This window comes from Myotis nattereri (assembly GCF_964212035.1).
Source record: "Myotis nattereri genome assembly, chromosome: 20".
Taxonomy (NCBI): Eukaryota; Metazoa; Chordata; class Mammalia; order Chiroptera; family Vespertilionidae; genus Myotis; species Myotis nattereri.
Window position 1 is genome coordinate 8,093,561 of NC_138096.1, and position 27,773 is coordinate 8,121,333.

Genomic DNA, 27,773 nt, shown 5'->3' on the forward strand with positions numbered 1-27,773 from the left:
GGCTATGTTTTTGTCACCTGTGTAGACCATCCAGAATCGATTTTTGTCTCTGTTGTCATTCCTTGGGGAAGGGGATGCCTGTGGTGAAGGGGATGCCTGTGGATAGAATCCTAGGGCGAATCCCTAGGATTCTATCACCACTCTTGGTAGAGTTTTCACCCTTAAGAACAATCAGTGCTGCTGATTATTGATCAGATTACTTGATCAAGGTCAAGTCAGGCATAGCCTCTTTCATTAATGGATTCTCTTTCATTAACCTATTTTTAAAAGACATCTAAGGATACAAATAGAAGCTTTACTCAAAGATGTGCACCAGAGCATCAGGATAAAAGCTAGGACAAGTCTTCACTTGTATTTAGCATAAGTCTTAGGAATCTGGATAACAGGTTCCCGGATTCCTGGGTGAGCTCCATTCCAGCCTCCTTGACCCATGATGCATCTGTTAGGCATCTAAGATCCTGACACTTGTTTTTCTCTTGATGTTTCCAAGATGTTCTTTTTGTTTGTTTGTTTTTCAATGTTTTGACTGTGGTGAGTCTGGTGAGGATCTCTTTATGTTTACCCTATTTGGAATACCTTGACCTTCTTAGATCTATTGATAAATATTTTTCATCAAGTTTGGGATGTTTTCAGTCATTGTTTCTTCAAATATTTGTTCTGTCCCTTTATCTCTCTCTTCTCCCACTGGAACTCCCCCTTACATATAGGTTGATATGCTTGGTGGTGGCCTCTGGGTCTCTGAGGATTTGTTCAACTTAACGTCAGCTTTTTTTCTTTCCTACTCTTCAGATTGGATAAATTCTATTGATTCATCATTAAGTTCATTGAGTCTTTCTTCATTCGTCTCAGATCTGTTGTTGAGCCCATCTGGTGAAAATTTCATTTTGATTGAAATGCTAGAATTTTCATCTGGTACTTTCTAATAGATTTGATTCCTTTGTTGATGTTCCCTGTAGACTGAGTCATTGTCAGCATATTCTCTGTTCTAAGATGTATTATTTGAAAATGTTAGTAATAGATGCTTTGAGGTCTTGATCTGCTAAGTCCAATTTATAGGGCCTCTCAGAGTCTGTTTTCATTAACTGCCTTTTCTCCCCCCCAAATAGGGGTCATACTTTTTCACACTTTTTGAATGTCTCATAATTTTTTATTGAAAACTGGACATTTTATTTTTTTTAAATATATATTTTATTGATTTTTTACAGAGAGGAAGGGAGAGAGATAGAGAGTCAGAAACATCGATGAGAGAGAATCATCGATCAGCTGCCTCCTGCACATCTCCCACTGGGGATATGCCCGCAACCCAGGTACATGCCCTTGACCGGAATCGAACCTGGGACCTCTCAGTCTGCAGGCCGATGCTCTATCCACTGAGCCAAACCGGTTTCGGCGAAAACTGGACATTTTAGATAATATATTATAACAACTCTGGGTTCTAAATTTTTTTTTTCTCTCCTTCTGAGGGTTTTTGTTCTTGCTGGATTTTGTTTACTTCCTCTTTTTTTTCTTCCTATTTTATATTTTAAAAAATTAACTAGCCTAGACTTAGCTGGTAGAACCTATTGTCCCTGTAGTGGGTGCCTACTTTCTCTGCTTAGATTTTTTTTTTTAAATTATTTTTTAGCCTTGCTTTCTAGAGATATTCCATGTGTCTGGATAGCTTAGTGGTCAGCCAATGACTGGTCACAAATTGTGCTCATACACTTCAAGTCTGTGAGACTTCCACTCTCTGTCATTGTGTCTGTGTTTGGTTTGGGGAGTACATTCCAAGTCTGGGCATTTTTCAAGCCCGCCCGGCTTCTACTTTCCTACTTTCCACTTCTTAGAGAGGAGCCTCTCAGGTCTCTACTTCATTAGCACACAGGCTTCCAGACCGGCAGGGACAAATGAGTGCTTGTCAAGCCTTAGTGACTATCTATAATAATAAGAGTGTAATATGCTAATTAGACCGGACATCCTTCAGGATGACCTTCCAGACGAAGCTGGGGTGTGAGGGAAGCCTGAGTCCCTGATGCCAGAGGGAAGCCCGTGCCGGCAGCCGGCAGCCGGGGGAAGGAAGGCCTATTCTTGCACGCATTTTGTGCATAGGGCCTCTAGTCTCATTAGGAAAGCTCTCGTTTTCACAACTGCTTTGGTAGGGTTCCAGATCACTGGAGTGACTAATTTTGTGCAATTCATTCAGCTTTATAGTGGTTTGGGGGAGAGAGAATTTGCCGATCTCTTTAGTCCTCCAGACCGGAAGTTCTACCTCATTCCTGATGCTAGAATCATGTTCTTTTTTAGAGATTTGAAAGGCTTACCTTTTCCCTGTGACACTGAGCATCATTTCTTGACAGGTGGCCACCTGTTACTGCACTGGAAAAATGGTCAGCTATCAGGCCAGTACGCTCTTAATCTGAGCCTGGTAAAGGCAGAAAAGGACTTAGCATTTCAGTTTTATAAAATGTTAGCTACTTAATTCCGAATCCCTCAATTACCTGCATGGTCTTTTAATTGACAGTGTTTCCCGAATGCTTTTTAATGTAGCGTTAGAAAGTCAATAGAAAAAGGCTCTCATCTTTTAATCTCACGGAGCTGGTCTCCTGGTTAGGAATATTATGAAATGCCTTCAGGAGAGAAACACTTTAACAAGCACGAATCAGTGGACATACGTTCAACTCCATTCCTGCTGGGGGATGGGCCCAGGTTAGCTCTCTAGAGAAAATTCCTCCTGGTCCCATTGTTGTTGCTTTTTTTTTTTTTTTTTGAAAAGTCAACCAAATCTTTACAAAATGGCATTTAAAAGGGTCTAATAAGTGAAAAAATAGCAGCACCAAGTCTATACAAGACAGGGTGAGCTACTTTTTTTCTCATTTGTTTCCGCTACTGTGGTTCCGCTAAGCGTCTCTGACGGAGTCAAAGTGGACCCTTTGGTTTTACGTGATTCTTCTCCCATCTGGACTCCGTTCGTGACTTGAGGGAGGTCTGAAGTTAGCGTCTGTGTTCCATTTTCCATCAGCAAAATCTAACCTTGATATTCCTACTCTATCAGAAGTGAACCCTCAACCAAGATTCATATCCCATCTAAGTAATTTTTTAAAAAATCATGCACACTTTTGCCACTTCAGGGAGACAATAGTTTGGTACCTTTATGATTGCTAGTGGCATTTCTATTTTTACTCTTTTTTTTTAAAAATATATTTTATTGATTTTTTATAGAGAAGAAGGGAGAGAGATAGTTAGAAACATCGATGAGAGAGAAACATCGATCAGCTGCCTCCTGCACGCCCCCCATGGGGGATGTGCCCGCAACCCAGGTACATGCCCTTGACCGGAATCGAACCTGGGACCCTTCAGTCCGCAGGCCGACGCTCTATCCACTGAGCCAAACCGGTTTCGGCTATTTTTACTCTTGAAAATAAGATGGCAAGGACATTGGGAAATGATGCCTTCTTTATCAGAGAGATTTTTCTGCTTCATAGTAGGATTTGTTTATAAGTATGATTTATGATATATTTATAATCAAGATGCCTTGTAAAAAGACTGAATGGGGGCGGTGGGATGAGCTCCAGCCCTCCCTTAGGCCGACATATTTATAAAAGGAAATCATTCCATAAAGTGAGCATAGATTGATTGGGCTGAGGTAAAGCACTAAGAAAAGCCTTTCAAATGTGGCCACTGAACTATTGTTGTACTAAAGCATAGTTAAGATATTAATCAGTTTTTCTGGGTCTGCATTTATTGCTTTTGAGTAAGAAAACGGAGGTGGCTATTATTCTGTTACCGTGCCCATTACCACACTGTTTCCACTACCTGCGCAGTCTGCAAGCTGAATCATTTTAAAAGAATTCGTCACTATGTTAAGACTTTTTTCCTTTGGCAAGTCTGCATTCTATATTTTGCTGTTCCTCTCAAGCATTCTCGTATTCAGTGGCAGTGAAATCAGCTCAAACTATATACTGTATAGAACAAAGCAGCTAGTTTGATTCGTGCTTCCCTCCTATACTCCAAATGCCCTAAACTGCAGCACCTTCAACCTCTCCCCTACCTTCAACCCAAGGAATCAAGAGCTATTTTTCAACCTCTACTGCCCATGCTCTCCAACTTCTTCTTCTTTTAATATTTTTATTGATTTCAGACAGGGAAGGAGAGGGAGAGAGAGAAACATTGGTGATGAGAGAGAATCATTGATTGGCTGCCTCCTGCATGCCCCACACTAGGGATCAAACCCTAAACCCAGGCATGTGCCTGACCAGGAATCGAACTGTGACCTCTTGGTTCAATAGGTCAAAGCTCAAAGGCTGAGCCACACCAGCTGAGATCCCTCCAACTTCTAATGCTCTTTCTTCTTTGCCAAGAATCTCCAGTCCTCCCAATCACATAAACTGTGCAGACCCTTTCCCTCCCAGTAAAACTCTGGGAGAGACAGCCAACCAGAGCTTGTCATAGGCCTGGAGCCGGAAGAGCACTTTGACCAACTACATCTCCCATTGACAACCAGCCAAAGGAAAGGGGCTTTAATTGCAGTGGAAGTGATTAGATTGGGAATAAGCAATTGCTTCACAGGCAGCCTGGACCGCATACACTGCTCCTGAGGCCCCTGAGCTCTTTGGAAGCCAGGTCATAAATCCTAGCAAGCCCTCTGCACTTAGCACAGTACCTGACACAGGCGAGGCTGTGGACTTAATGAATACTTGGTTGACAAATGGTTGAAAAGAGTGGATGGGTGACTAACTAAGGAAGCCTGCTTCCATGTGAAATTGTAACAGTTTTCCTGGAATCATGTAGAAAAACACCTGCCTTTATTTTTTTATTTTTTTGGAGTCTGGATGAGAAGTTTTTCAAAATCGGTCTTCTGGTCTTTGTCAATGGAATTTTTTTTGTTTTTTAATTTATTGGTTCACGTAACTTTTTTGCTCCAAGATGTGACAATGGTTTTCCATTTCATTGAGAGTAAAAGTAAAAATACAATAGCCTCTAAGACCCACCATGAGCTTACCTGGTCCTTCCCTTCTTATCTTTTGGACTTCAACTTCTGTTTTTTTCCTTAGCACCTACCATCTCATAATATAATGCATAACTTGCTCATGTATCATGTTTTTATCTGTCCCATGTGACCCTCCCACCCCCACACTAGAATGTAAGTTTCCTCGGGCAGCACGTTTTGCTCACCGCCATGCCTGTAACAATTCTAGTGACATAGGTGCTCAGTAAATGGTTGTCAAATGAATTATTGTTACTTCAGTGTTTCGGACCAGTTACGGTATTAGGAGTTGGAAAACGAGTGTATTGCATTTTAGTTATTCCTCAACCTGGTTACACATGAAATTCACATGGAACCCAAAAATGCAGTTGAAATGCTCCACACTGGGGTTCAGAAATATACATATGTGGGGGCCCCAGATGATTCTGATGGAGCCCCTACATTGTGGAAAGGACATGACTGAAGTCAGAGCCATCTAGATTCAAACCTCTTCTTCTCTATGGTTTATTTACCAACTGGGTAACCTTCGGCCAATTACTTCCTGAAGCTTATTCTCTAGGAGCCTGTTCCCTCCTCTGTGAATGGGAACAGATATTTAGGGAAGGAAGGAAGAGAGGAAGGGAGGGAGGGAGGGAGGAAGGGGTCAGAGGCCCTCCAAGGGACATTCCAGGAATGACATACAAGTAGAGCAGGTAGCACCCAGGTGCCCAGCCCCTTCTCCAGTCAGTTGCATTTCACAAATAAGCAGAGGCATAGCTTGCCCACCTTTCAGCTTTCTTGATTTGGCAAGGGCCCAGCATCCTGGGCTTTATCCAGGCTGGGACTTAATCTCTGCACTGCAGCAAATAAGGCCTGGCTGAGGATGGTACATTATTTTGTTGTTGTTGTTGACTTTGGCCGGAAGTTCCATGTCATTAGCTCTTTGGAAAGTGTCTGAAGTTTCACAGCGGGTATGTTTTGAGACAAGGAAGGGAGTGGTATGTTGCTGGGCTATCAATGAGCGGCTGTGTTGGGAATGACCCTCTATGCTCTTGACCGTGATTGTGTCACTCCAGAAGACTGCCTCTGAGGGTCCGAGGGCATGAAAAGAGAATCCACGTGCCGGATCCATAAGAAATGGCAGGATTTAGGCATGCTCTTAGGGTCGACCGCACAAAACGTAGTTTTCCTGCAATGTTGAAGCTTATATTTCAAAGATTAATTGGGGTGGTACTTTCCCGCATGAAGGAATGCATCCATGAATTCCATTGGATTCTTCTGTGAATAACAAGAACCGTCTTCGCAGGGTTACCCACCTTCCACATCCTTTCAGTCCTGTCCCAGTACCTGCCCACCTAGTTGATCGAACAATCAGGCGCTTCTTTGCAAATGGTTACCTATCGTGACGGAATGGGCCACTCACCGTCTATCATGTCTTAACATCTACTCAGCTAGGATCCACCTGCTGGAAAACGTGTTGGTGTAGGAGCAGGTCCTGTGTCCTGCATTTCAAGGCTTCCCCAGGCCAGGATCCCCAACTTCAGCCTTGGAAGAAGGCAGTGGGCCTTTATTGCTCCAGTGACTGGCTTGTCACTTATAATCCACGTCATCCGGGAAAGGAAAACGAAGCTAGAAGATTACAGAAAATGACACACACACCCAGGGCCACACCCATGCCGAGTCAGCCCTCTAGGCCTCCTCTCTCTCTCTCTCTCTCTCTCTCTCTCTCTCTCTCTCTCTCGGTTGATGGCCATTAACACCCTTCCTTACAAAACAAAACAAGTAAAATTAGCCAAAGCGAACTGAAACATTCAGTATTGACTTTTAATCCGAAGTCAACTGGCGGCTTAAAGAAAAAATATTGCTCAATGCGCCCGCCCAAACCAACAATAAATTATATATTGTTTAAAAGGCTGCTGGCAAAGCGACGTGCGCAAGGCCCTGAAATCATAATTGGCACTACTGTTTTGGCCCTGTGACCACTTTTACATGAGGGACTTATTTTCCAGTTTTTTCCCTCTGGGTTGTTGCAATCATTTGCTCTAGTAGAATCTAAAGTGAATGGCATGCGCAATAAACCTGCTCCCTCCCGCGCTCACACAGGCATTGTAAAATGCAAAGGAAAACAGTGGGAGGCATTGAAGTGATCCACAGACGGGCCCTTGAAAAACCTAATGGGAGAAAAGAGCATCTAGACGCCCAGGGTCCTTCCTAATCCCACCCACATGTATACATCTATTAGCCTGTAGCCTCAATGCTTAAAAATTAATGAGAGTGCCCTGGCCAGTTTGGCTCACTGGATATAGCGTCGGCCTGGCGACTGGAAGGTCCCGGGTTCGATTCCGGTCAAGGGCATGTACCTTGGCTGCAGGCTCATCCCCAGTAGGGGGTGTGCAGGAGGCAGCTGATGGATGCTTCTCTCTCATCGATGTTTCTAACTCTCTATCCCTCTCCCTTCCTCTCTGTAAAAAAATCAATAAAGTATTTTAAAAAAAATTAACGAGCCGAAACCGGTTTGGCTCAGTGGATAGAGCGTCGACTTGCGGACTGAAGGGTCCCAGGTTCGATTCCGGTCAAGGGCATGTACCTGGGTTGCGGGCACATCTCCAGTGGGAGATGTGCATGAGGCAGCTGATCGATGTTTCTCTCTCATCGATGTTTCTAACTCTCTATCTCTCTCCCTTCCTCTCTGTCAAAAATCAATAAAATATATTAAAAAAAAAATTAACGAAAGTAAGTTGAGAAAAAGAGAAATCAACACTCATAGCAGCAAAAGACTTAAATATTTAATTTTTTTAAAAAGATAGAACAGGAGACCAAAAAAGTAGGTAACAATATAGGGCATTTGAAAAAGACAATTAAGAAACTTGATCTATTTGACAAACTATAATAATAAAATGCACACTTGATGTAAAGTGCACGAGGGACATTTACTAAAATCAACAGAATGTCGGGCCTTCAGGAAAGCCTCAATCAGTTTCAAAAGCTGACATCATGCAGTATAGTCTCTGACCACCATGGGCTTGGAGTGACAAAAAAGAAAAGATAGCCAGAAAAATCTCTAAATGTGTCAAAAATAAGGAACATACTTCCTTCTAACTTATGAATCAAGAATAACTACTGTGGAAATTAAAAAACAATTTAAATTAAATGGTAATTAAAATATGACAACGTGGAATGTAGCTAAAGTCATGCACAGAGGGAAGCATGTAGTATAAACACATATATTGAAAAGCAGAAAGGCTTAGCCAGTAATTTAATATCTATTTTAAAGAAATAGACAGATTTCAACAAGTAAAACCCAAAGAAAAAGGTAGGAAATAATAAGCAGCACTTAATGAGACTTGAAAACAAGTGTGTGATCAAAGGATTAATGAAGCAGAAAGTTGGTTATTTCAAAAGGAAAATTAGCAAGACTGACAAGACAGAGAGAGCGAAAGAGAGAGAGAGAGAGAGAGAGAGAGAGAGAGAGAAAGAAAATTAGCCTTCTGATAAAAGGGGCCATCACTACATTTTGTATAGATATTCAAATTGAATCAAAGAAAATTATAGTTATGTGCCAATAAATCTGAAAATTTAAAACACTTTTAAATTGTCTATAATTACTAAAATAGAATGTACACATTTCTTGAAAGACACCCCTTACCAACAATAACACAAGAATAAAGGGAAAATCAAAATAGTCCTTTTCTTATTAAGGAATTGAATTAGTTATTAAATAACCTCCCCACAAAGAAAACGCCAAGCCCAGATGGTTTCACTTGTGAATTCTCTCAACATTTAAGGAAGCAATAAAACCAATATTATAAAAACTCTCCTAGAGAATAGGAAAAAAGGAACACTTCCCAACTCATTTTATGATGCAATTAAACTTTGATAGAAAAACCTGATAAGAGCATTACAGAAAGGAAAATTACAGGCAAATTTATCTTATGAAAATAGATGAGAAATTTTAAATAAAATATTATCAAACAAAATCCAGCAATACATAAAAAGAATAGTACATCATGACCAAATGGGCTTTCAAATTCAAAACTTGATCAATGCATTTATCACAATAAGGAAAAAGGAGAGAAAAATCATGCGGATTTCCTTTCTTTTATATCTTCTCTGCAGATGCCAAACAATTTCAATATCCATTAATGGTAGACACTCTTAGACTCTAGGAATAGAAGGAAACTTCCTTAATTTAATGAAGGGCATCTACAAAATATCTCTATCATATTTAGTTGTCACTTATTGAAAGATTTCTCCTTAATACTGGGATTGAAGCAGCATTGTCCCTCTTGTCACTTCTAATCAATATCATACTAGAGATCCTATTAGTGCACAAGGCAAGAAAAAAATGAAAGGCATCAGAATTGGAGAGAAAGAAATAAAATTGTATTACTTGGAGACAAAATGATTTCAAACATAAAAAAATCCAAATGATTTACAGCCAAACGATTAGAATTATTAAGTGAATTTAGGAAGTTTGTCTCATCCCAGATTGATAAATTGTATTTCTGTATACTAGCCATAAACAAATAGAATATTAAATTTAAAAACTCTGTTTACAACACCATCAAAAAAGCAGACATCCCTGAATAAATAAAAGATGTAAATGACCTCTACATTAAAAACTAAAAACAAATAAAAAACATTCTTGAGATAAACTAGTTTGTGTTCAAAAAAAGATGCTATAGAATAAAAAGGTTGAGTCAGAGAACAAGAGAAAATATCCCCAACAATTTATTCCATGACAAACTCACAATGTGTTCTTTAAATTTTTTGCAATTAGAAAACAAAAGAAGACATGGGATATGGATAAGAGATGTAAGCAGATACTTTCCAAAGAAAACACCCGGATGTCTAACAAACATGTGGACAGGTGCTCGGGAAATGCTCCTAGAAGTACAGTCCATACCACTACCCCCCGCAAGAGTGCTGAAGGGGGAAGTATAGGAAATACCCAGGGTGAGTAAGAATAGGGAGCAACTAATCCTTTCATGCAGGTTCCCGTAGTTTGGGTGGGAGTGTAAATTGGTATCTTTGGGAAATAATTTGACATTTTATTGGGCAGCCAAATATTAACATGATCTATATGATCCAGTGTTTTCACACCTACAAGTGTGTGAGGAGACACGCATGAGAATATTCATATTAGCGGTGTTCATAAGGGTAACACATACACACACATCTCTAACAACTCAAATGTCTTCCAACATCAGAATGGAGAAATAAGGATATTTTAACAGGAATGAATGACATTCAGTGATGTGGTTGAATACTAAAAAGCATGATGTTCAGTGATAAAAGAAAGAAGGCCACACACAAGATGATCCCATTTTCAACAAGGCTGAACACCAGAAAAAAATAAGCCACATATCACACCTGCTGTTGCTCATGTATGTATGTGTGTGTGTGTGTGTGTGTATAGTTTGTTTTTTCTTAAAAAGGAAGAGAATGCTAGAGAAACCCCAAAACCTTCTGATAACAGTTTCCTAAGGATTTGGCTGGGTGTTGGTTTCTTTTTGAATTTTCACTTCGGTGTCTTTCTTTAACTGTGAGAAGTGCCCCCCTCCAGACTCCAGCCTCGTCTGGCTCATGCTTTGTGGGGGGAGTTGCTGGCTTAATAGATTGTGATTGTTGAAAGCAGTGCAGGGAAGACAGGTCTGGCTTTTCTTACATTAAAAGATGGCACCCATCCTTATCCATATCCATATAATGGAACGTTCTGCAACCATTAAAATGGATATATGTGTGTGTGTAGAAACACACACATCACAGAGAAACTGCTTTTGAATGACGTTCCTGTTATATTACATAACAAAACCACTCTCTTGTATAATTTGTGAAGGGGTCCATGTTATTTTTTAAAAAAGATACACGTGTACACATTTGTGTGCGTTTGTGAATTTGTGTGTATGAGAGAAAGCAGTGTATGCCAAAGTGGCTATTTCTAGATGTGGGATTCATTTCCTTTGTACTTACCTGTGGTATCTAAAGATTCTATAGTGAAGGTACAGTACAATGTTCTTAAATAAGTGTGCTACTTTTAGGTGTCTAATTCATCATCCTGCTCTTCCGCAATGTTGAGTAAGAGATCCATTTTCACTACAGTCTTCATGCCCTGAAGCAGCTACACAATAGAACATTTTACACTGAATGTGTCGTCTGTGAAAATCCACCAGTCCCCACGGTGGCTGAGATAATGGTACCAACAACCTTGAAACCCATGTGCCATGATGACACAGCCCCAGCAAAGACCATAATGAATAGTTCAGCTTTAATTCCTTGCATCTTCTCCAACTTACCTTCTTTGCCATTTTCTTTATTTTATGGAAAATGTAAATAAAAAGGATGTTAGCTAAGTCAGGCGAATACACCAATCCTGACACTGTATGATCTGGAAGTAAAGAAAAGAAAGGTACTAGGTCAGCACCTGAACCTGAAGCTGTCCATTCATTTTGATTAAAAAAAAATTTATTTTTTTTCAGAGAGAAAGGGAGAGAGAGAAACATCAACCATGAGAGAGAATCATTGATTGGTTGCCCCCTACATGCTCACTACTGGGGAGTGCCCTCATGGGGGGTCTGACCATGACCTCCTGACCTCCTGGTTCATAGCTCGGCACTCAAAACCTGAGCCTCGCCGGCCAGGCTCATGGCAATTTTAAAATCTGCCTCTCTCAGCTCAGGGAGGGCCAGGTGCGGCTCACAGATGCTCTTGCCTGAGTCCATAAAGCAAACCTCGTCGCTGAGTGTGTCAGAGCTCAGAGATTTATTAGAAAGTGATATATTTTCAAAGAGCAGCACGGAGTCTTTTAACACTGAATTTGTCAGAGACCTCGCCGACATCAAACAGATGCTTTCCACTCGGAGCCTTGGCCTCTTAAACCTCAACGTTTCATACGCGGTGCGATTGGAAACTCGGGGACCATGAAGTAATACTTTTCTCTGATTTGGAAAATGTGACTCTTTAACAATGAAACTTTAGATGCATATTAAGAAATACTTTGAGAAGTGGTATAGTGTTTTTCTTTATAGAGAGACTATCCTTTGCTCCAGTAAAATCACTCTTTCAAAGATTTAAAAAAAAAAAATCTCTAACATTGACTTCATGTTAACAAGAGCTTGTGTGTTTTTTTTTTTTAACCCTCTCTACTCTTTCCCCCTTTTTTACTCACCTATATATCTTATGGATTCCTTCTAGAAATCAAATGAGTACCACATGCCCGAGGCTTTAATAAAGGACTTCGAAGGTGGGTTATTTGATTTGGGGGCCTTAAGAAATAAATCATATGCCAGGGGCTGGCTGACGGTGCCATGTTCTTGAATAAACACAGTGCCTCTCCTGTTGCCAGTGTTTGTAATTCTGCGCGCATTTCCCCCCAGATGCAATGAGCTGGGTGTATTGAGCTTTCCTGGTTACTGATCACATATAAACCACAAAAAGCAGGCAACCTGGAAGAGGCAAGGCCTAGCCTTGGTTTAGGACCCTACTCAACCTTTGGTCCCACGAAGTCGAGCTACATCTTGAGCAGGATCGTGGGGGGAAAAGCAAATGCATAGGGGCAGCAGCTGGGCCACCCAATGAGATCTTAACCCTGGACTGTAAATAGCGCAGCACAAACCAGAACTTTCCCAAGTGAAGAAACTTCTGACTTTCACTAGACAGATGTTTCTTTACGGATTTTTTTTTCCTTGCACTTTTTTAATATAACAAATAAAGCCAACCTTCTTTAGTTTGGATTCTGTTACTCATGCTTCAGGGGCAAAGACTAAACTACAGTGAATGGACATATATGGACTATAAGGTACGAAAGAACTGTGACCCGTTACCTCGAGCGTTTGCTTTTGCGTAAGAAGGCATTACTAATACGGAAAAGAATGATATATATTGTTGAGAAAAACTAGCATATTGGGCGTAATGCTAGATGCTTCTTTACTGTGTCTCACTTAATATTCAGTGTTAAGTTAGAATGCAAGTTCATAGAAGATGGTGTATTATGCCAGGCTCATTCCTCATGGACCCAGGGTTCTAACCTAGGAGTTCCTCTCTATAAGTTTCTGGCCTTCCCACTACCCATTTTCTTTATTTTATGGAAAATTTAAATTAAGGTTACGTCTACTGATATGTTAGGCATTTGTTTGTCATAAAGGGAGGGAGTTGGCCACGTGGGGTAACACCCCAGCATGCATGGGGAGGTGTCCGGGTGTTCAGAGTAGCAGTAAGTAATAGCCTTTTCTTCTCCTCTCGTGCTCAGATCCACTTGAGAAATCAGACCCAGATGGAGATGAAAATGTCAGCTTTATTACTGATAAGGAGAATTGGATAACGTGACTTTAGATGTGTTGGTGACAGGGCCTTGCTAGTCCATTTCAGGTCTAGATCCTGGCCGGCCTGCCTACGGGCACCTTCAGAACTAGGGAATAGGATTCCTGCCTCACATTGGTCTGGGCTTGTGTCTTGTACTCAGGTAAGTGAGAAATATGGACCATGCATGCAACCTCCCAATCAGATCACTCAGTTATCTTCTGGTACAAGTAAGAGATGGGGTGAGCAGCCAGGACTGCTAGGCTGGCACAAGTTTTTTAGAGAACTCGGGGGGCAAACTGAAGGGCAATTTTCTCTTAACATCATCCAGCACTTTATTTTTTTTTCTAAAATATATTTTATTGGTTTTTTTACAGAGAGGAAGGGAGAGGGATAGAGAGTTAGAAACATCGATGAGAGAGAAACATCGATCAGCCGCCTCCTGCACATCCCCCACTGGGGATATGCCCACAACCAAGGTACATGCCCTTGACCAGAATCGAACCTGGGACCCTTCAGTCCGCAGGCCGATGCTCTATCCACTGAGCCAAACTGGTTAGGGCAGCACTTTCTTTTCTTAACCATTTAACCTGAAATAAACTCAGTGTATGATTAGCTGCTCCCCCTAACACATACACACACAGGGAATCCCCTTGGGAGTCCAACTCCTGTCCTCATGAAACCCTACCCACTCTACACCTAATCCATAGTGTGCTGCTTAGATTTTGTCATCAGAAAGCACTGAGATGGGTCCAATTTTAAACCGATCAAGTTAATGCCAAGCCCAGTTCTAGCCTAGGATGCAAATTCTGTCCTCACTCTAGTTCCTATTTCAGATTATGTCGAGACACACAGCTCTATTATCAGAGCAAATGCATAAAAGAAAATGACACGACACGAATCCTTCCATTGCACAGAGCGAGTCAGGATAAGAGATGTCTCAAATTTGATTGTGGAGTCCCTTTCATGACCAGATCTGCAGGGAATAAAGTAAAAATGCAGTGAAACATCAGTTCATAATCATTAAAATCGGACAGCATGCTCCCCAATTTGGATGGTCACTCCAATGCCTGGGCAGAGTTGAGACTCCTTCAGTAACTGCAGGTGAGAGTGGATGAAGTTCCTTTGGGACGTGGAGGTTGAGCAGTGTCAACACCCCGAGATGCCGGTCTCCCTCCCCAGAGGACTCAAATGCTTCCCAGTTGTAATTGCATTTCCTCTTTGGTCCCTATGATTCTGAAACTAAGGTATCCTGAACATGAGCTCTCTCTAAAGACCTAAACCGAAGCGAATAAAGGAATGAATGGTACATTCATGACAAGTAGGCCTCTTAAGACCTATACCATGGTTACTACTGCGGCCTCTGCCTATGGAATTGTAGGAACAATTGCAACTCAGGTACATTTTTCCATTTGGCTCATCTTTCACTGGTATTGCTGTTGCTGCTTCTGGGGTCTTGCTTGTTAAGACCTATTCCTCCATCATGTGCTCCACCAAGCAGACTCCTTCCTCTACTTTGGAATTTTTCAGCCCTTAAATAGTGTGTGCTATACCAATGGCGGGAGTGGGGGGATTCTACCCAGGTGGTATGCTCCCCTTTGGCCCATTTCTCACTGATAGAGCTGCTGTTGTTTCTGGGATCTCTCTTGTTAACACCTATTCCTCCCACCAGACCAACGTCGAACCCAGACCCACCCTGTTCATCATTGTCCCGCCTGGCTTTCCTGCAGGAACTTCCACCTCCCTGTGTCTTCCCTTATATTTCTCGCTGGGCATGTTCTTTCCAGGCATGCGCCCCAACTGCAGCCCCGCCCCCGCCCCCCTTGCCACACTGTGTCACCACCAAGGTCACCTAATAATTAATGTTCAGTCTTCAAGCTGGTTTGCCAGTTCATTTACTGACTCTACCAGGAACTTTTTGGATTTCACATGACATTGTACCATTTGGAGTCATTGTTGGACAAGGGTTTCATGGTAGTGGAAAGACCGTGACCCAGTTAACAGCTCTGCCCCCTTAATGAATCTTTTGTGAATCTATTGATTCCTGTCTGAGTAGGGAAAAGTGCAATGATCACATGACAATGAGCAAGCAAGCAGATTCAATTACAGTAATTGGATTAAATGCCAGTAGGGAAAATGTGGTGATTTCACTCCAGGACTAAATAGAAAGAGTTAACATATCACGATGTATTCTGGGAGCATACTTGAGGGGCTGCCAAGATTTCCATTATAATCCTTTCATGTCAGGAGTTTACATTCTGTCACATTTAGTTTGGCTATAAATCGGAATATAATACCTCAATCTCACTTTTCAGTTGAGACCTTATCATTTTAAAACGATTATATGTGCTAACACACGAACACACACACACACACACACACACACACACACTGCAAGTCACAAACACATAGTGAAAGTCACAAACACACTTCTGTAACAAAATCCTATCGCAAGATGGTGCTTCTTTGTTAAAGGGGATCTCCCTAAACCATCTTCACATTTCCAGCCTCCCCGTCTCCTTCTGCAACCCCCTCTCTTCATCTATTTACTCATTTATTAATTCGACAAACACACTGCGCACTTACTGTGTCCCAGGAGCTCTGGTGGGAACACAACCAGAGCCAGCAGGCAGCAGCGGCAGCATGCAAGTCTCAGCGCTCCTGTTTATTTTATAATTTCCTAACCTGTAAACAGGAAATAATACGTTTCCGGTCACAGTGCCTGCCATATGTAAACTCGGAGTGAAGGCTCACAGTTCCTATCTGACAGGCTCCCTGGCTAGGCCAGGGACAGCATGGCTAAGACAGACAAATCAAAAGATAATGAAAGTAATTTCTCCTGATGTACAGAAGTCCTGGGCAAACCCTCCTCAGTACATACTCCACACACATTTGAACACCTTCTCAAGGTCATTCACTCTACATGCAAGGTAACATCTGCCATGTTCTTCTTCTCATTTCTGGTTGAATTCACATGGACAATGGCCAAGATATATTTGTTTAAATAATACTAAGGTTATATATTCATCTTCATAACCCAATAGCCTTATTTTATATTAAGCTTATATTTTAAATGGCTAATAAAATTATTACATGAGATGATATTTATATTGTTATTAATCTGTGCTGGTATAGGTAAAATAGGGCTCTATTATTTTATGGTCTACTATTTGATTTTATGTGATAGTCTCAACATGGTAAGACCAGATAGTACATACAAAGTTTGCAATAGTTCTAGACCAGTGATGGCGAACCTTTTGAGCTCGGCGTGTCAGCATTTTGAAAAACCCTAACTTAACTCTGGTGCCGTGTCACATACAGAAATTTTTTGATCTTTGCAACCATAGTAAAACAAAGACTTATATTTTTGATATTTATTTTATATATTTAAATGCCACTTAACAAAGAAAACTCAACCAAAAAAATGAGTTCGCGTGTCACCTCTGACATGCGTGTCACAGGTTCGCCATCACTGGTCCAGACCTTGCCTCAAAAGCTAAAGAAATGCTCTATAATTGGGGTTATTAAGTACAAATTTGTTCATGGAGGCAATTCTCCCTCAACATGGCATACAAAGTTCAGAAACACTCCTCAGGCAAACAATGGTTCTCTCAAGGAAGGGTTATTCTGAAGGTGTTCACCATATACCCTGAGATCTGTAATGTCTTTAGGAATCATCTTGCCCACACCTCTCATATTGAACTTGAGGGAACTAAGGCAGAGACGAGAGAGAGAGAGGAGAGAGAGAGAGAGAGAGAGAGAGAGAGAGAGAGAGAGAGAGAGATGAGTGATTTGCCAGAAGCCCTACAAACAGTTCGTGGCAAGGTCTGGAAGCCAGACTACAGATATATTTTCATTCATAGATTGAGCCATTCACTTTTCATTCACTCTATTTCATTCATTCATTCAGTAAGTGTACACTAGGCAACTTTTATGTTCCAGGGATGGTGCTAGATGCTGGGGCGAGCATACACTGGGGAGGAGGTGGCTAGAATATTATACAAGGAAATGCCACTAAAATGAAAGAGTAAGTACAGGGTGCTATGAGAACACCCCGGAGAAGCCCAAGTCAGTCTTGATGATACTCCTAGAAAACTTCCTGAAGCAAGAGACATCTAAGATGAATTTTAAAAAATTATATATATATTTTATCGATTTTTACAGAGAGGAAGGGAGAGCGATAGTTAGAAACATTGATCAGCTGCCTCCTGCACACCCCCTACTGGGGATGTGCCCCCAACCAAGGTACATGCCCTTGACCAGAATCAAACCTGGGACCCTTCAGTCTGCAGGCCAACGCTCTATCCACTGAGCCAAACCGGTTAGGGCAGATGAAATCTTTAAAAAGATGGAAACCAGACAAAGGGAAGAGGCAAGTAGATAAAACCAGTGGGAAGTTTACAGTTGTACTGGGCACAGCAGTAATATAACTAACATGTTTCTTTATAGAAAGTGGAGATGTCATTACTGCTCTGAGATAATGCCAGATGTTATCATTATCAATCCTGCCTAAGACATGAAGCTTAGCATCACATTATCCAATAAAATGTGTGGATAAAATATTTGGGAACTATTGGAAATTTCTCCCTACCACTTTTTTCCCCCTCCCACACACAGGGTCTGAAATCATTGTTAAGAGCCATAGTTTGGACAATATGATTTCCAAAGTAATGTTATTCGGAAAAAAATGATCATTTTCTATTGTACTAGGGAGGAAATACAAGACATTTAAACAGTGACATTTGTACCTTATATAATGTGCACTTTTATTCATGATTTATTCAGCACACTCAAAATTTTCTCAACCTCAATGTGTAGTAGGGAATTTCCGAATATGTATATTTATCTGTGCTGACTTTTTAAATGTCGCTTTAACCATCAATTTCCTCTATTATGGAAATACTCAGTTAACAGCATTAGAGTTTTCTATGTACCCAGTTTTAGGAGTGACAACAACAAAAGACCTTAAAAATGCGTTCTCTTACATTCAACTGGCCTTTCACTTATTAAAAATTTCACAAAAAATTCAAGTAGATTATTCAACGACAATTCAGTCCATTGTTTTGGTACTTTACACTATCACAGAAGACTAGGGAAGCTTTGAGGTATTTGAAAAGTATTGTTTGTAGGATTATATAAATGAATGGAGAGATACGTATCGGTAGAGATAGGTAAGGTGATGATACTTTTTTGTTTGTTAGATTGTCTAATCAATAGGTGTTCGATGAAGGTTTCGAATGAATGAATGTCTAAAACCATAAGTGAATGTATGAAATTAGCATGAGGTCTGATGTGCACAATGAAAACCTTGCAGGTACATGTAAGATAAGCCTTCATACAAAATATAAGCATTGTTACTTGCTTCAAGATAATTGCGGATGCTCTAATTGCTAAGGCTGCCTGTGAGTCCTAGTATCCCATTATCCAATGAAATGTGTTGAGCACAACTGGGGTAGCTGTTGAAATCTTTGCCTCACCCTTTCTTCTCCCCACAGGAAACCACATCTTTTCACATTGAACACCCCTAGACAGTAAGAGCAGTCCCCCGTCTGAGAGAATCCTGAACTCTCACATGGATAGAATCCAGACACACGTGTTAGTGGATGACTAAAGTCATCCCACATGGGATCCCTGTAGTTCACATTTGCCTTTTTTTTTTTTTAATTTTCTAATGTCCATGTGTTTGTTTGGTTGGAAGTCAAGTTTCATTACATGCTCCTATTATTCCACTGTAGAGCCATTTCATTTACAGGCCATTCACACAAGGACTAATTTCTTTGATAGAGAGGCTGCTGATGCTATTTACGCTCTAATGAAAACAATATTGTTGGAACTACAAATAAATGTCGAACCTCCGAGCTATGCCTTTGGTCCTTTCCCTCATCATGGAGGCCCCCAGGGTCAACCTATTCCTTTGGCTCCCTGTGCACATGTGCCAAAGGTGGACAGGAACTTTATTGAACGCTGGCAATTCGCATATAAAACAAGCACGGGGTGCTTAATCTCCATGTTGGCGCCGAGACTTCTTCGTGATGCCAAGACTACACTTGGATTTAAAACTCACATACATAATGAATATGTCTTAGAAAGCTGTGTAGGAAGCAGGCCATTTTATTTGTGAATGCCCCGTGTGTGTGTGTGTGTGTGTGTGTGTGTGTGTGTGTGTGTGTGTGTAGTAGAAATGGCAAGCTCGATTTCTGAGCTACTATGCACACTCATTGTGGGTCCAGTCACCCGCTCAAGGCTGAACGTAAAATAGATGGTCTGAAACATTAAAAACGCCAAGTCAGATCCTGGCCTGTTTCCCCACACTGATCCTCAGGTAATTAGATTTTGTGCTGTAAACAAAGGCTTGGCTTGACAACCTCCTTGTCGTCTCATTCTGCTTGGTCTGTTGGTAATCACAGATGCCTCAGGGTTAAGGTTAGAAGGCGTAAGCTCTCAGTGAAAGGAGTTCTCTGTTTCAAGAATGTCACCTTTATGTTGCAGATGTTTACATTCTTGCTTACAGATGTCGTTGTGAGCAAATATATCAGTTAGCGTGTGATTTAATGGTGTGGTTATTTCTTCCACTTCTGCAAAGTGTCTTGTCAGTCATCAGAAACCATATGTTCAGCCCGGCCGGTGTGGCTCAGTGGTTAAGTGTGGACCTAGAACCAGGAGGCCAGGGTTTGATTCCTGGTCAGGGCACATGCCCGGTTGCGGGCTCAATCCCCAGTGTGGGGCATGCAGGAGGCAGTTTCTTTCTCTGTCTCCCTCTCCCTTCTTCTCTGAAATCAGTAAAATTATATTTAAAAAAAAGTCAAGTCCCAACAATATTTTAATTGAATTAATCTTTTCTTTTTCTCCAGACATCTTGGTCAAAGTGGATTATGATGTACACAAATGAGAGATCTTGCATTTCACTATGTAAGAATTGCAAAGAAAGCCAAGGTGAAAAATGAATACTTTGACAATCATTGTGGGTTGCTTCACCTTTTGGCTATTGTGACTAATGCTGCTACGTACACGGGTGTACAAATATCTCTGAGACCCTGCTTTCATTTTTTTCTTTTTTGGATAAACAGCCAGAAGGGGAATGGCTTGGTCATAAAGTAACTCCATTTCTAATTTTCTCAGGAAGTGTACTGTTCCAGAGCAGCTGCACCATTGGACATGTACACCAACAGTGCACAAAGGTTCCAATTTCTCCACATCCTCGCCAACACTTGCTTTCTTCTTTTTTTAAATATATATTTTGTTGATTTTTTAAAGAGAGGAAGGGAGAGGGATAGAGAGTTAGAAACATCGATGAGAGAGAAACATCGATCAGCTGCCTCCTGCACACCCCCTACTGGGGATGTGCCTGAAACCAAGGTACATGCCCTTGACTGGAATCGAACCTGGGACCTTTAAGTCCGCAGGCCAACGCTGTATCCACTGAGCCAAACCGGTTAGGGCTGCTTTCTGTTTTTGATAATAGCCATCCTAATGGTTGTGAGGTCCTGTTGTTCACTGCGGTTTTGGTTTGCATTTCCCTAATGACTAGTGACGCTGAGCATCTTTTCACATGCTTACTGGCCATGTACACATCTTCTTTGGAGGAGAAATGTCTCCTCAAGTCCTTTGTCCACTTTTGAATCTTTTTGTTGTTGTTGGGTTGTAGTTCTTTATACAGTCTGGATGTTACCCCACCCATCAGATGTATGATTTGCAAATATTTTCTCCCATTGTGTAGGCTGCCTTTCACTATGTGGCTTGTGTCATTTGATGTACAGAAGTTTTTGCTTTTGATATAGTCCAATTTATATTTACTTTTGCGGCCTATGTTTTTTGGTGTCATACCCAAGAAATCAATGCCAAAAAAAAGTTAGTAAGCTTTCTCCTGTGTTTTCCTCTTAAGAATTTTATAGCTTAGCTCTTATGTTTAGGTATTGGATCCATTTGCGTTAGTTTTTGTATATGACGTAATGTAAGAGTCCAACTTGATGTTACACTGCTTTTAAAAAATGTGTGTGTGTGTGTGCACGTGTGCACGCACACATGTTTAAATAAACTGTGGTGGGCTGTCTGGGATTGGGCATTCTGTTGATTTACAGACGAGCTGAGTCAGCTAGAGGAGAGAATACCACTTTATCCAAATCTGTGTAATAAATATCTGCCTAGAACCCACAGGCTTTGGGTGACAGAGGTGATACCTGTTTATTTACAAGGAAAAGTATTTGTTTCTGAAACCAACACCTTATGACAGCTAAGACATCAAAATTTAGAATTTCAAGAGTAATCTTTGTTTCCTGAAACCAGACGGCCATTTTTATGGAAGAAAAATACCTATGGTAGAAATATGTAATTTGAAATACACATATATTGACAGATTCTATAGTGAAAATGCTGTACTAAGTATTCTCTATCTGTGTGTCATGGGGGACAAAGGGAGAAAGCTCTCTTTCTTAAAGCACTTAGTATTTAGTGAAAATAAGACAGCTAGTACCTGCCACATAGAAATAATTACATATACACACTGGTAGTTGTTTGGCATAGCTTTTACCCTTATGAGAACATATATGTAGCTGCCAGTAGAGATTGATAGTACTTTTCCAGTGTTTTCCCATCTAGTTAAAAAATGAAGATCCTGGTTTTTTGTTTTTGTTTTTGGTAACTATATTTTTATTGATTTCAGACAGGAAGGAAGAGGGAGAGAGAGATAGAAACATCAATGATGAGAGAGACTCATCGATCAGCTGCCTCCTGCATGCCCCCTACTGGGGATTGAGCCTGCAACTTGGACATGTGTCCCACCAGGAATCAAACCATGATCTCTTGGGTCTTAGGTCAACGCCCAACCACTGAACAACACAGGCTAGGCAAAAAATGAAGATCTTTTTTATTTTCATGTTTCCTAGTTTGGGTGGTATTATTTAAAAAAATAGAAAGTAAAGGTATAATAATGAACATTTTCTATCATTTACTAGTGACATTTGTCCTTTAAAAATTACACATCTATATGCACACATATATGCAATGTATGTCATACATGTAACACATTCTATACTATGTGTGTTTATTAATATGCATGCTTGTATGCATGTATCCATATATTTTTATGTCAAGCTAATCTCTTCCTGAGAGAAAATACAAATATTTTTAGGGCAGAGGAAGACTAAATGGAGATAGATACCATAGGTTTTGATGTCTTCATATTCATGCATTGTTTTAGAGCTTAGGACAGTTTTCGCCACTGCTTATAATTGCAGTGTTTGATGTTTGCAGTGTTCTCCTGTAACATGTTTCAAACGACCCTGCATACATTCTTGTCATCTGGATCTCATCCCCAGGCATGCAAGATATTCACCCACGTGGCCCTCCATCTGTACAAAATTGTTAGGGGATCTTAAGGATGACTTACTTAAAATTCCAAGCATTTCAATATTCTGGCAAGAGAGAGACTAATTTAAAGTAGAATCCTATTTCTTTAGAAATGCTCCATACAAGTTCATAGTTGGCGGTTTCATTAGCTATTTTCAAGAATTACTATAACCAAATTTTGACAAGTGATTTTTTGAAAGGGCCCCTAAAAATGACTTCTGCATCTGAACCACGTCCACTTGGGTGGGTGGCCGAGTGGGATTCTGCGAATCCAGCATAATGACTGAATTGGGATTTGCCCTGGCGTGGTTCTCCTACAGAATTCAGCTCTTCATCTAGAAGTGCCCTTATTAAAACAACCTCCCACCAGCACCCTAAAAGGCTTCTCTGTACCAATCTCTGGGGATTTAAACCAAATATAGCTCCTAGCTGAGCACTTAGATAACTTTTCAAGTATTAAGAACCAACTGAGGTAATAGAATTAGGTTAAAGGAGACATAGATGGAGGTACTCACTTGGGGATTGAAAGTTGCCCGCTAAATTTTGATTACAATTACACCTAAGATTTTTAATGACGTGAGATTAACTTTGTATGTATTTTACCTGTATTTTGCTTTTCCATGCTATTGAAATAGATGGTAAGGACAATACAATCCTAGCTAAACTAATTTTCTTTTGACTAATGGATTGACATTGTTAAACCAATCAAATAGCAGCAAGAACCGACCTGGCAGTTATTAAGTGGTTGAACAGTGGAACTAACTCAGGTCTTTTGTTCTTGTTTTCAAAATGGCCTCCATACACAATGGTTCATGACAGTCCATGAGAGCAAACTTGGAAAAATTAGGAGAAACACAGATTAAAATATTAACCAAAAGGAAGAATGGACTGCTATAGGCTATTTGTGTCGCCCTCCTCAAATTCATATGTGACAATCCTAATGCCCAATGGGATGAGAGAAGGAGATGAGGGCCTTTGGTAATTAGGTCATGAATAGGTGATTAGGTCATGCATAGGTGATTAGGTCATGAATAGGTGATTAGGTCATGCATAGGTGATTAGGTCATGAATAGGTGATTAGGTCATGCATAGGTGATTAGGTCATGAATAGGTGAACAGGTCATGAGGGAGGAGCCCTGGTGAATGGGATTAGTGTCTTCATAGAAGAGGCCCTTGAGCAATCCCTCTCCCCCGTCACCATGAGAGGACTCAGTCACAGGTTGTCAGTCTGCCACCTAGACAAGGATTTCTGCCAGAACCCGACCATGCTGGCACCTTGATCTTAAACTTCCAGACTCCAGGAATGTGAGAAATAAATTTCCGTTGTTTATTATCCACCCAATCTGTAGTATTTTGTTACAGCAGCTTAAAGGACCTAAGACAGAGTCTATGTTTTCTATTTCATGTTGTTCCAAAGCATCCAAACTGATAAAATGTCCTTTAAAAATAGACATCAAGGAATGTGTTGTTATTTAAACATATACTATTCTCCTTTAAGAAAACCACATTGTGGAGAAAGAGTGATACAATAACATTCCCCCTTTGCTTCTATAAGGTGTCAAAATCCCAGGATTATTTTTTAATGTCATCCTTCAACCAATTATTTTCATAGCCAAGTCCTATACAATCTAAAAACATTCCTGTGGCACTTTTCCAAAACCATTTGTACAGCAAAAGTTTCCATTTAAAGACTATGTTTTCCTTCTCAGATGGGACACAGTAAATTTAAGGAAGAGGGGGCTGTTGAACGTGCAGGACAAGAAAATTCTCAAACACTGCAACTGCGCCAAATGAACAAAAAGATGCAAAAAAAAAAAAAAAAGCATTGCAAATGTTAGTACTTAAAAGTCGGAAGGGACCCAAGTTCATCACAAACTAAGAAATATTAGCCAGGAAAAATATAATTTAGGTCAGAGTCCAAACACACCAGAAATCAACACCCAACTCCTGTTTTTGAAAGAGGACGACAGAGTGCCAGGAAGCAAGTGGAGGTCATTCTGAAAAGATCTGATCCCTTCTGATCAGATGGAAATCTCCTCTAAGGGGGCACGGACGTGCCACATTAGGGTGTAAGCTCCCTCAGGGCAGGGGTTTCCGACTGTGAGAGCTCAGTGATTAATAAATACATATTCTGTAATCTTGGTGGAATCGGGCCCCACCACAGGGATTTGGATAGTTTAGAAAGAACCAATGTGGTCTTCTCCATATATCACTGCCCCAGCAGAAAGAAGAGTTGGCCTAAGTTTCAAACTAAAATACATAGAGCCTGACCGGTGTGGCTCAGTGGTTGAATGATAGAATTGTTTTTATTTACTCCTTATCCTTCATAGCCTGGTTGACTATGAACCCAGAGGTCATGGTTCAATTCCCGGTCAGGTTAAGGGCTTGGTCCCCAGTAGGGGGCGTGCAGGAGGCAGCCGATCAATGATTCTCATCATTGATGTGTCTATCTCTCTCTCCCTCTCCTTTCCTCCCTGAAATCAATACAAATATATCTAAAATACATATAAACATATTGTTCACACAGGCAGAGAACTTTGGCTAAGTATGACTTCATCTTCGAGAAGATGGTGCTGGGTAACAGTTCTGAAAACTAGGATGAAAGGGGAAGACAGCTGGGAGATTTCTGGGAAAGAGTATGTTACCTGAAAAAGGAGAAGAGAGGATACCTTTCTCGTGTCACACCTTCTCTTTCTTCTTGCACCGAATTCTGGGGGGTGAGAATGCAAATGGCCCTCTGGCAGCCATTTGATGACAACTGTCAAGAAAAAGGCCAATCTGCAGGGAATGGCAGAATGAACAGATAGAAAAGGCTGGGTCTTGAATGACAGTGTTGGGCAGCTACACCAAACCTAAGAACACCTCTCCAATTGCACGATGTGAGATTAGTAACTGTTTTCACTGTTTAGGTCAGAGTCGATCAGAATTTCTACAGCCATAATCACTCTGTTCTGATCATTTTAACTTTTAATGTTTCAGAAGAGTCAGAGGTATTTTATTATCATATATCTTTCATGCAAGGTAAGAAGTTTATGAATTCAGTTGACCAGACAAGGAAAAAGGAAAAGGCTAAAATAAGGCTATGCCAACGGTAGTAGGGATTTAAAAAGGGGATATATAAGAACCATTTCACAGATGGACTCAAGGTAGATACCCAGCAAGGAAGAGTGGGTCTGGTGTTCAGAAGCAAGATTAGTTTCAGTTGCAAATATGTGAGCTAGACACATAGAGGGGAGTGTTTGATGCTTTCCATGATGTAAAGACTCCCATCATGGCCAATTTCAAGGTATCAGCTTGCAAAATTTCTGAAAAATTTACAGTTGGGATCCAGCAATAGCTGGCTCTAAAACAACTAAGAAGTAGAATAATCACTATTATTGAAATTGGAGATACATGCATGAACTCATTACATATACAAATATATGTATTTATATTGTATATGTATATAGTATACATAGAAAATATACATATACATGCACACAAATAGTTTTAAATGTGTGCATGTGTGTAGATACATTTTCCCCCAGTTCTTTCCACTGAGGGCCTGGTAACAGCAACACCCTGATAGAATGAGTCTACTTACTGTCCAGATCTTGATTTCTAAATTTCATGTTCCATGAAATTAGAACCAGCAGGCCTTGGAGAAATGATTGCTTCAGTGGCTAGGGCAAGAGAAGTACAAGATGAGCCTGATACATCTCTCCGAGCTATAAAATAACGCAATGTTCAGAGAATAAAAGGAACATGTGAGGAGGAGACTGGAGCCAACTCAGACTCCAACTGGCCAATTCTGAGGGGCCTCAGAATCCAAAACAGAAAAAAAGTGACAATGACATGTTGCAACCCATTGGATAGGAAGTTGATTCTGATATGAGTAAATCAGTAAAATTTTGATGAGGCATTAGATACTGCCATAGTCTTCATACAGGTTTTCAACCCCTTTTTCTCTCTTCTGACCTCCCTATGCTGCGAAAGTTGGTAAGCTTGATGTTGTCCCAGAAGCCCCTTAAACTATCCTCATGTCTTTTGGATTCTATTTTTTTTCTACGTCTCCCAGTCTTGGTAAAGTGGCCTTACGGAGTAGGTGTCCTGTGGGGGCCAGTGGCACAGTCTCATGGTCACCTGATCTGGGTTCTCAAGGAGAGTCCCTTGTGTGTGGAGGTGTGCCCTCCTGTTGTAATTGAGCCTCACTGATGTTGGCACTTCACTGGGAGGGACTGACCTCATGCTGATTGGCTGTGAGGGATTGATCCTCATGCTGATTGGTTGTGAGGGATTGACCCGCAGGCTGATTGGCTGTGAGGACTGGCCGTGACCACAGTGGAGGAGCTGCTGTGCAGGGCCTGACCCTATGGAGCATAGGATTCGCTTCTGCGGGGCCCTGCTGCCTGCTGAGCCTGCCCTTTGAGGGTGTCACTTGGGGAGGTGGCTGGGTGGTGCTCTGGCCTGGTCTGAAGCGGCCACTGGGTGTGTTGGTTCTGAGGCCTCTTGAGAGGTCAGGCCTAGGTCACCTGCTACCTGTGCCCTGCCTGGGCCAGCTGGTATGAGCTACAAAGTCACCTGCAGATGGTTAGCACCTGCGCTGGGCTTGAAGGTGCCTGGGAGAGGTTAAGCTTCTAAAGCAGCGGTTCTCAACATGTGGGTCGCGACCCCTTTGGGGGTCGAACGACCCTTTCACAGGGGTCGCCTAAGACCATCGGAAAACACATCTATAATTACATACTGTTTTTGTGATTAATCACTATGCTTTAATTATGTTCAATTTGTAACAATGAAATTGGGGGTCACAACATGAGGAACTGTGTTAAAGGGTTGTGGCATCAGGAAGGTTGAGAACCACTGTTCTAATGGAGCACAGCGCGGCTGCTGCTGGGCTGCTTAGCCAGAGGTCCGGGGCACACCAAGGCAAGGTGCTGCTTGTTTAGGGTTTGTGGACTCGAGAGATTTTAGGAAAGCCCACAGCATGAACCAAGACAGGCCATTTGTACGGAAAAGCCATTGGATACAGCCTGGATGGGCCCACAAGTTGGGTGGGGTGGTCTCGGAATCACCAGGGCAAGGCCAACAGCATTAGCCAGGTGGATGGGGACTGGGATGTGGCTCACACCTGTGCCTGCAGGGGGAGGGCTCAGCAAGAGAGTAATGGCTTCTGCCAGCAGTGCTGTCTGGGAGAAAGCTGCACCCCCGC

At 41.3% G+C, this 27,773-nt stretch overlaps 1 protein-coding gene and 1 long non-coding RNA gene across 3 annotated transcripts in view; both read right to left on the reverse strand.

Moving 5' to 3' along the window:
* Window positions 1-7,708: 7,708 nt before the first annotated feature.
* The window catches only part of LYPLAL1 (lysophospholipase like 1), a 59,733-nt gene continuing 39,668 nt past the window's right edge, over window positions 7,709-27,773 (reverse strand). The window contains exons 6-7 of one of the 2 annotated variants that reach the window (XR_013997267.1): window positions 11,239-11,330; window positions 7,709-8,358 (exon numbers count right to left, since the gene is read on the reverse strand). The gene's annotated coding sequence lies outside the window, so the exon portion shown is untranslated. Of the gene's footprint in view, window positions 9,105-11,238; window positions 11,331-27,773 lie in introns of both variants that reach the window. The other variant, XR_013997268.1, reaches the window with a different exon arrangement.
* LOC308535473 lies at window positions 14,102-25,293 on the reverse strand. The gene is made up of 3 exons (XR_013997269.1): window positions 25,231-25,293; window positions 15,827-15,925; window positions 14,102-14,216 (listed from the first exon to the last, which is right to left on the reverse strand). It is a non-coding gene; the product is annotated as an uncharacterized lncRNA (long non-coding RNA).